General features: G+C 38.0%; 1 long non-coding RNA gene across 1 annotated transcript; it reads right to left on the reverse strand.

Annotated features, from left to right (window-relative positions):
• Positions 1–1,987: 1,987 nt before the first annotated feature.
• Positions 1,988–4,601, reverse strand: LOC131007619 (uncharacterized). The gene is made up of 3 exons (XR_009096186.1): positions 4,347–4,601; positions 2,828–2,908; positions 1,988–2,211 (listed from the first exon to the last, which is right to left on the reverse strand). It is a non-coding gene; the product is annotated as an uncharacterized LOC131007619 (long non-coding RNA).
• Positions 4,602–10,064: the final 5,463 nt, after the last annotated feature.

The following is a 10,064-nucleotide window of genomic DNA, read 5'->3' on the forward strand; positions in this document are numbered from 1 at the left end:
TATCAAATGATGTCCAAAAGACCTCAAATTGTACATGAACGTTCCTAACACTTATATATATATACCATAAAAATTTCAAGGTTTTTGGGTATCAATAACCCTGTCTAATTCAATCAAGTCAGTAGCTTAAGAGCTAGCCAATTATCTCATCAACCTAGTCCATTTTAAGCATATAGCCAAGCATACTTTATTTTCTTGTCAACCCAATTCATCATAATCATTTTTAAACATTTCTAATCATCATTTTAATCCATCAACAATCATAACTTCAATCTCATAAGCTCATTTTTTTATACTTAAGCCCTTACTTTCTTCATGAACTTCAACTTTCCAACATCACACAACCAACATCTTTATAAACCATATCTCAAAACCAAAACATGCTTTTCACTCAAAGACCAATAATTAACTCCTTAATAGCATGCATATACTAGTTAGAAGACGACAAAATTTTAGAAGACTTCCAACCCTAGTATTTTTCGAAAATTACAAAGAAAAGATAAGGTGATGTTTTCATGCTTTGATCCTCTATTTACATGCTCATAAAGCTTAGATATAAGTAAATTCATGTGTTTAGAAGCTTACTCTTATGATCTGTAACAAAAAGTATAACTCCTCTTCCTTGACTCCTAGCTCGAACCTTCACCCGAGCTCTTGTTCTATGGATTTACGAGTGTTTTTAGCTAGATTTAATCGGTGGTTATGGGATACACGTAGCTTACGAAGCTTTTTACCAGCTCATCAATGGCGTTGGTAATGACAGTCGAGAGAGGAGAGAGAGAAGAGAGAGGAGAGAGAGGAAAGGGACGTCTGTTATGGGGGATGAAAGAGAAAGGTGTTATATATATATATAACCCCATTTACTTAGCCAACAAGTATTGGATAAATAACACATGCTTAATTATCCACTTGCATAAAATATCTTATCCGATAACTATGCTTATCCACTTGCTTTGACTTCTCTCTCTCTAAAGTTAGTTCCGCACCAGAGCAGAGAAATGGTGATTTCTCTACCAATGCAGAGGAAAAGGCTTCACCTATGGCAATTCCATAGGAATCGCTTCTCCCATGGCATTCCAGAGGAATGACCTCACCTATGGCATTCCAGAGGAATTGCCTCACCTCTGGCATTTCCATAGGAAATCGCCTCACCTATGGCATTCCATAGGGAATGGCCTCACCTATGGCATTCCATAGGGAATGACCTCACCTATGGCATTCCAGAGGAATTGCCTCACCTATGGCATTCCATAGGGAATCGCCTCACCTATGGCATTCCATAGGGAATGACCTCACCTATGGCATTCCAGAGGAATTGCCTCACCTCTGGCATTTCCATAGGAATTGCCTCACCTATGGCATTCCATAGGGAATGGCCTCACCTATGGCATTCCATAGGGAATGGCCTCACCTATGGCATTCCATAGGGAATGGCCTCACCTATGGCATTCCAGAGGAATTGCCTCACCTCTGGCATTTCCATAGGTATCGCCTCACCTATGGCATTCCAGAGCCCGCATCCCGAGCAGAGCTCGCAAGCCATAGCAAAACTCTTAGGCCAAAACAGATCTCCAAGGCCAGAACTCGGCTAACATACTATCAAAAGAAAAGATATCATTAACTTCATCCTCGTTCAACCATCATCTCTATACTTCTTTATTTCCTCAAAGTATTTCACTCTCTAATTCCATCATCGAAAATATAATAGCTCAACCATTAGAAATCTCATCTCATCAATAGCTTATTTTTATATCTCAGTACTCTTAAAACACAAGGTACTTATAATAAGGAAAAAAAATGCGGGGTGTTACAGTTTTGAAACTAAACTTATGATCCATTGGAATTAATAGGTTTGGAAAATATATTGTCACACCTCAATTCTTAAAGGAATAAATACACTCGATGTGCAACCATTTTATAAGAATAACATAAGGAAAAATCCTTATTGAACCCGAAATATAAAATAACAAGTTGGGCTAGTCCCCTATGGATCACAAGTTTTGTTTTGTGTTTCTGATAACCAACATTCATTAAGATAAAACTAAGAGTTAAGTGTTTAAGCTCGATGGGAGATGTCATTCTAAATCTAACATGAAAGTCTTACGTTGAGAAAACAAAAGACAAATAAGAGTTATTGCTACAACGAAAGTCCAAATAGAAATTGAACCCTAGCCTCAGCTCCATCCCGTCAGCACCGGCCAGCCAACCAACCTGAAAACATTTGAAAGTATTTTTGGGCTAAGTACTAATGTACTCAATGGGCAAGCATTTTCTGAAACATTTCATATTTTTATAAAAGCAGCTTATCCAATCATACTTGACATAACTTAGAAGGTTTTAAATTGAAAGAACTTCTAAGCATGTTAAAACATTTCTTTCATTTGTGCGCACATGTCACACTTTTTTTCTGTTACTCGCTGTGATCCCGGACCTTTTAGCCACCGTCGGATCCATTTATCCCTTTTACTTGAACTGAGGACGTAACCCAGACAAGTTTCATTTGACCTCGGGACGCTACCCAAGCAGGCAATACATTACATGCTCTGGAACACATCCAGCAAACACCCTTATAACGCCTCTTAGTTAGTGCCCGGTGGATATCAACCCACCGAGTCAGCTAACGAGTATATACAATTCTCAAATAACGTGTTATGCCATAAGAGAACCTCAATTGATTCGTTGTGGCGAGCCTTAAACAGAATAGAGTCCACATAAACATTTTATTGGATAAACAGTTTGCATTTCATTGAATAAATAATTTGCATTTCATTGAAACATTTAGAGCTTAATAATTCAATCATACTTTATACATGGAAAGTAAACCCACCTGATTAGGCAAAGCCTGAAGATTCATAATCACATAAACTTGTCTTGGGAAAGCAGTGCTAATCTCCTTGGTCCACAAAGCCTACAAGAAATTCTATCCTTAATAGGTCTCGTGAAACTAATCTTAAGTCATAGTGAAGGTTCTTAACATTCTATGATTCATCACGCCGATTTTTAAAATTTAATAAATAAATAATTGAAAACTACGATTCTTGAGTTAATGACACCAACAATATCCTTACTTGATTTTATTTAATAATTGGATTTATGAAAACTAATTTAAATCAAAAATACTTTTATTGCAAAAAGTTAATGCAATTTCATGACATGCTTAAACATATAATAAGTAATTACTTAAAATATGCACATAATAATGTAAATTATCTTTAAAATAATTAATTAAACTAATAATAGTCTAATTAAATAAAATGGTGCAGCCCTTTAAATGAAAATCAGCACAGCCCAAGTTAATTAAACAACAATAGGGCCCATCTTATTAATAAAAATAGGCCCAGCCCAACGCTCAAACCCTTTTCTTCTTCTTCTACCTCACGCTGAAGAAGAAGGGGATCTGCTGTCTCTTCCTCTCAAAGTCCACTCAATCTCTTTCTCTCTCACTCAGACGAGAAAATGCCCACTCCTCTCTTCTCTTCTCCCTTACTCCGGCCGCCGCGACCAGCCGTCGGTCGCCGCTTCCTCTCTCTCCGACCTCCCTTCTCCCTCGTCTCTGTCTCTCTCTCGCAATCTCGGTTAACACACAGCACACAGACACCCACACCCACATCCCCCTCTCGCTCCACTTCCCTCCATCCTTGGCTGGACAGCAGCGGCACCGCCGCCGCCGAGCCCAACCTCCCTCATTCCTTGACTCTCTCTCTTTCCCCGGCGACTGCATCAACAAGGATCCCGCCTTGCCGCCTCTTCCCTTATCTCCCTCTTCTCCCTCTGTCCTCCGGTAGACAACAACGGTGAGCCGCCGCCGCCTGAACTCCCTTCAATCCAGGCCGAACAGTAGCAACCGTTGCTACCACCCGTCGATACCAGCCCCCAGACTCTCTCACTAAAATCTAACGACGACGCAGCTATAAGCTGCACCTCCACCTCCGACCTCGCTCCTCTCTGTCTCCGGCAGATAACGGCGACAAGGCCGCCGCCTCGCCTCTCACTCCTCCTCTATCTCAGCCACCGCCGTGACAGCATACACCCACAACCAACATTCCTCTGTTCCCCCAAATTTTTGTGTTCACATCATGGCAGCAAGATATGATTTTTCTTTGGTGATTTGAATCTCAATTTAAAAGATATACTATTTAGAAACATAGTCTGTTCTTAAAAGTCAAAATATAAACTTATTTATTATGAAAATCTGTATTCATACAGCACACATGAATATATGCATACAATATGTATATGCATGAATGAATGAGATGATTATTTGAAAGAAAGAGAAAAAAAATGTGAGGTGCCTTATTCACGTGTACAGACGAAGCAAGTAATAGAGTTCAAAATGAAAATGGAACCTTGAATGGGCGTGATCTTTTGCTGGTCTGCTAAAATGGTGATGAAGAGATTTGGTGAATGTTGTGTATACTCTATTCATGAATTTGGATTCTCCCTTGCAAGGCTGATTTGTGAAATGAGGGGAGGGATTTATTGGTTGATATTGTAGTAATGAGCAGAGTGATGTTCTGCAAGGTTGATATTGCGCCATTCCCTCATAGTAGAGTACCGGAGTTGAGGACAAAGCATGGCTATGGCTACTATTGATTGGAGAGAGGGTGGCTGATGGGATTGTTGAGTCGAGTGAATTAAGAGAGATGATTTAACAAATACTTCCTCCGTCCACGAAAAAGTGCCCCATTTGGGTGTCGGCACGGATACTAAGAAAGCTGAAAAAAATTGTTTTGAGTGGGGTAAAAATTACAATAGGGGTAGTTTTAATGACATTGATTAGTTTGTTAATATTTTCTTGTCTTTTAGTTGTTGAGAGTTTAAACAATCCTACTCTTTATTGAGTTCGATTTTAATGTTAAAGACTAGTATTTAATTTTTATGCCTATTTTAATTGTTGTGTTTTCTTTTAACATATTCATTCTTGTTTTTTTTATGCCTATTTTAATGTTAAAGACTATTTAATTTTTATTTTATTGTACAATTGTAGAGAAATCAATTGATTAGTTGGCACTAATATATAAAAATAAAATTAAATTTACTTTAATTTGTTAAAATATAAATATAAAAATTATTCTCCAGACATATATTATGTGTGGTTTAAAAAAATTAAAAGAGGGTGCACACCAAATATAAAAATAAACTTCATTAAATAAAATAAAACTTAAAAAAGAATTACCGCCACATAATAAATGTTACAAATAAATTTATAGCTACACATTTTAAATGTCAATAATAATTGAAAGTTTCAATTGTTTCACCTACACATTTTTCAAAATATGTGTGGATAATTATGTGTGGGTAAAACATCAATTAAGATTTGCATAAATAATTAATTAAAGTCAAAATATAAATGTAGCTAAAAATACTTTCCCACGTTTCTTACATGTCAAGAATAAATAATGATAAAAATTCATTACCCACACATAGATAATTTTGAATTATGTGTGGTTAATAACTTTTATTAGTTTGCCACGTTGGCGCAACAAATTTAAAAATAAATTTTATTATCCATAAATAAAACTTAAAAATAACCGTAAAATAATAAATATCACGAAAATATTTTTGCCACACATTTTAAAAGTCAATAACTAATGAATTTTTTTTGTGTGAATTACTTACACATTTTGAAATTATGTGTGGCTAAACTACCACACATTATTATGTGTGGGTAAAAACTCAATTTCTTGTAATGCGGAATTCACACGTGAAGTCGAGTTAATTTTCAGAACATATTTATTATTTCATTGAGCTAATCAACAAACACACATAGCCCAAAAGCCATTAAATCGGGTTGTAGATACAATTTGGAGGGTTTGTGTGTATTTCTTCCACTTGTTTGAGTTTAGAGAAAGAGTAATTTAATTTTGGGGGAAATGGGATTGATTAGGCGTGGGGGAGTTGGTTTCGTAGTTTTAATTAGTGAGTTAATTGTGTGGGTTAATTGCATAGATTAAATAAAAGTGTGGATTTATTAGTGAGTTAATTGTGAGTGTTAATTGCATAGATTAAATATAAGTGTGGATTTATTAATGACATAAGTTGTAAATAAATTGAAAAGTAAAGGGTATGAATGTACAAAAAGGTAAACAGGACACTTTTTCGTGGACAAAAAAAAAGGGGTAAGTAGGGCACTTTTTCGTTGACAGAGGGAGTAAAATCTATCTGCTTTGAATTATTGGAACTGCAATGATCTCTAAGGACTTCGCTAAATAAATAGCTCGTGCAAATGCTCAAATGCTCAATTCAAATAAATATACAATGCATAAAAATTTAAATAAATAAAATTTTACAAAGCTTTTGTAAATCGTTTTGTTGGAATTAAAATAAAATCATTTTCTTTTCCGAGCGTGAATTATCTTAACTGCTAAGTTCAAAATTACTCTAAACTTAGCTATGTGGAAACGATGTGTTACATGTATGCCCTATGTTAATTCCCTTTGAAAAAAAATAAAGTAACTTCCCCAATATTTTTTATTATTTTGATTATTTGGAAAACTGGGGCATTACACTCTAATACGCCCGTCCGTGCGATGACGGCGAACTTCAAAATATATATATATATATATATATATATATATATATATATATGGGTCAAAATTTAAAATACCTACCTCTATAACTTATCTATCAAAAATACCCACTTTCATAAAATGCATATCAAACTCATCCAACTCATAATTAATGACAAAACTACCCTTTAACAAATCCTCTAATAATTCATCATAATACAATTCAATGTTCAAATTGGAAATAGTCGGTGAAGACTTATCAGGCCTAACATGCTTCCGTAACACTTCAAAATTAATCTTAACATAAACCAACATTATACCTTTAGTCGACTGGTCTTCTTCAGGAGTCAGTGCTTGTTGCGTTTTACGGACCGTCTGCCCCCAAAGCTCCGTCCAACCACGCACTCGCAAGAGATGGTTGCAACCTTCCTCCTTCACTAAGTGCCGACGTATAATACTTTGTTGATAAATGAAAGAAATTTTTTTACTAAACCGGAAAGTTGAGCGAAAACAAAGCGTTTATAGAGGAATTATAAAATACTTAATTTATTTCATAAAACATCCCCCAGGGAGGAGACAAACTTGTTTAGCTACTCATCAGTAGATAATAGTTGTATACATAAAATTTAAAAGAACTAAAACTAAAATTGAAAAACTTTGAAAAACAGAAAATTTAAAATTACAAAGATAAATTCTAGAGAGAGAGAGTGTGTTGTGTGAAAGAGTTGTGAAATTCTCGATGATCTCTTCCTCTCCAGAGCTCGGGATTTTATAGAGGTCTGATGCCCTTTATAATTGCTTGGTAGTTGGCCTTGGATTCCTTCTTCGTGGCCAGCTAACTTGGATAGTGACAGCCACCTTCTTTTGTCGACAATAATTGCCGACACCAGCTATGCCTTCACATGCCTTCGTGGTCCCTCATTCCATTATTCAGCTGATAATGCTGTGGAGGGGCCATGTTTCCACCATCCTTTGTCTTCTTCTGATGAGTGGAGCTCTTGTAGAATTACTCACTTCTGCAAGTGGGTAGTTGGTCTGCTTTATTTTCCACCCACTTTCGTCGTTTCTCTTTTAGTGGGTGGTCCTCTTGTCCTGAGTCACATGACTCTCTTTTCTTTGTCGGGCCTCTTATTTTTTTGGTGCCCGAGGTGCTCGTCCGCGTGGAGTCTTGTACTCCTCATATTCGTCGGACCGAAACTTCTTCTTGTTAGGCTTCGGGAGGAAGCCTTTTTCGAACTCCGGTTCCTTCTGCGTGGGACACTCCGCGCAGATGTGATCCACCCAATGGCCTAGGTGAGCCATATTGCAGAACTTGTGACAGGTTTCTTTTCTTCCCGCCATCTTGTTGCGCCAGAGTGTCTGCCTCTTTTCTTCAAAGGCCTTCTCGACGAAGCTTGTAGTTGTTCCTGTCATGGTATTTAACAAGAACGATCCAAGTCCTGAATTATGAGAGAACTTGAATTTATACTTTACTTTGTCCATCTCCGTGAGACAGACCCATAATCCCCATGCACGCCTTGTGGAGATTTGATCCTCCATAAAAGTGGTGACAATGGAGACTTGGTGATCTGGTGCCTTAATCCGGTTTAAGGCCTCCGTATCGGGTCTCCGAAGCTTAATGAAATGAAAAGCTTCGTGATTTCCCTTTCCTGCGGGTTCTGGTGCTGCACTGAGAAAATACAATTCCAGAACATCTCCCCTGTTAAGGGACGGATTGTTCGACCAGGCATCATAGACTGTCTCTTGGATCTACCTTGGTAGACCCTTGATTTCGCTAAATGCTAGCGATATAGTATAAACTAAGGTTAACGCCCCAAATTCATACCACTCCTTGACCTCCTAAGGATTGGCTCCAGTGGTCATCCAGGTACGAGGATATTTTCCTCCGACATCAACCCGACTATATCCCGGATTAATACCCTTCCTGGTATTGAGCTTTTCCCATTTGGACTGGTACAACTGCCAAACAGGAGAAATTTCAATAGTGTTAATATCAACCTTAGATTTGCCTGTCAATGGCCTAAGATTGATCTCTCCCTCTTTTACCCCAGAGGTGGAGGGTTGACATGTTGGTTCGGGCGGTGAAGCCGTAGCAACATCTTTTTCTTGAGGATCCGGTTTTGACACCTTAGCCTCAGAACTTGTGCTAGGGGTACTTGAATCCCCTGCTACCGGTAATCCGGCCGGTATGGTAATGCCTGCTTCGATCAGGGGAGCCCTGATCCCGTGCAAGAGCGGCTTGTGGATTGTATCATGAAGATTTATCATCTTCTTAATACATTCTTGTATACGGTCAGATACTTTGGCTTCATCAGCCTTCTGCATCCTTCCAGCTTGTTTGGCATGGAGTACACACTCTTGCCACTCTTGTTGTAGCAACTCCATATTGTCTTGGAGCTGCCTCTGGTTATGATGATGGCGTCAACCTCAGTTGGCTCCATCCCTTGTTAAGAAATCTGCAAGAACATTATCATCAGATTTCAAAATGACAATATTAAAATCATAATATTGGCATTCAGCTTGCCATCTAAGTAATCTAGCATTTTCAGGTTTAGATTCAATTTTCTTGGTTAAGAAAGCTTTAACGTTAGTGTTATCAACTTTCAAAACAAATTTCTTAGCAAGTAAGAATAGCGGCCATTTTTTGAACGCCTTTCTAACTGCATAGAATTCCTTCTCGTTGATGTGCCATCGCACAGCTTCACTGTCGGAAAAGAGACCACTACAGTATCTGCATGGTTCCTCTCCATAAGGGGTGATCTTAGTGAGCACGGCTGCCCACCAGAAGTCACTCGCATCTGTGTAGAGGACTAGATCGTCCTCATCTTGTGGTATGGAAAGCTTTGGGAGATTTTTGCAAATCTCTTTCAGCTTTTTCATGCCTTCGCAATGCTCCTCCTTCCATATGAATGGAACATCTTTGTTCAGTAGTGGACTGAAGATCTTTCTATGCTCTGCAAGGTTTTGGATGAACATCCCTGCAAAGTTTACAACTCCAAGAAAACTTTGAAGCTGCTTCTTTTCCTTGAGATTTTCTGGAAAGCTCTGGACTTTTTCCACAATATGGTTTTGTAGAATTATCCCAGACTCATCGATCTCAATTCCCAGAAACTCCATCTTCTGGGTTGCCACGACTGCCTTCTTTTCAGACAGCACTTGTCCTTCTTGTTGACACACATCTGCAAAGATCTCCAGATGCCTGACATGCTCATGAATGTTTTTTGATGCAATAAGAATATCATCAATATAAACAAACATTAATGAAGAATAATCTTTGAAAAGATTATCCATCTTCCTTTGGAATATCTGAGGCGCGTTGGCTAGCCCCATTGGCATGACATTCCAGACATAGTGTCCTTGTGGAGTTGAGAAGGCTGTGAACTTCTTACTCCCTTCCTCCATGCGAATCTGGTAAAATCCTGATTTGCAATCAAACTTTGAGAATACCTTTGCACTTCTGATGCAGTTGATAAGGTGTTCTCTGCTCGGGATGAAATATCCATCGAACTCAAGAATGTCATTAATCCCTTTGTAATTAATGACCAATCTTGGTTT

The sequence above is a fragment of the Salvia miltiorrhiza genome, chromosome 2 (genome assembly GCF_028751815.1).
Source record: "Salvia miltiorrhiza cultivar Shanhuang (shh) chromosome 2, IMPLAD_Smil_shh, whole genome shotgun sequence".
Classification (NCBI taxonomy): Eukaryota; Viridiplantae; Streptophyta; class Magnoliopsida; order Lamiales; family Lamiaceae; genus Salvia; species Salvia miltiorrhiza.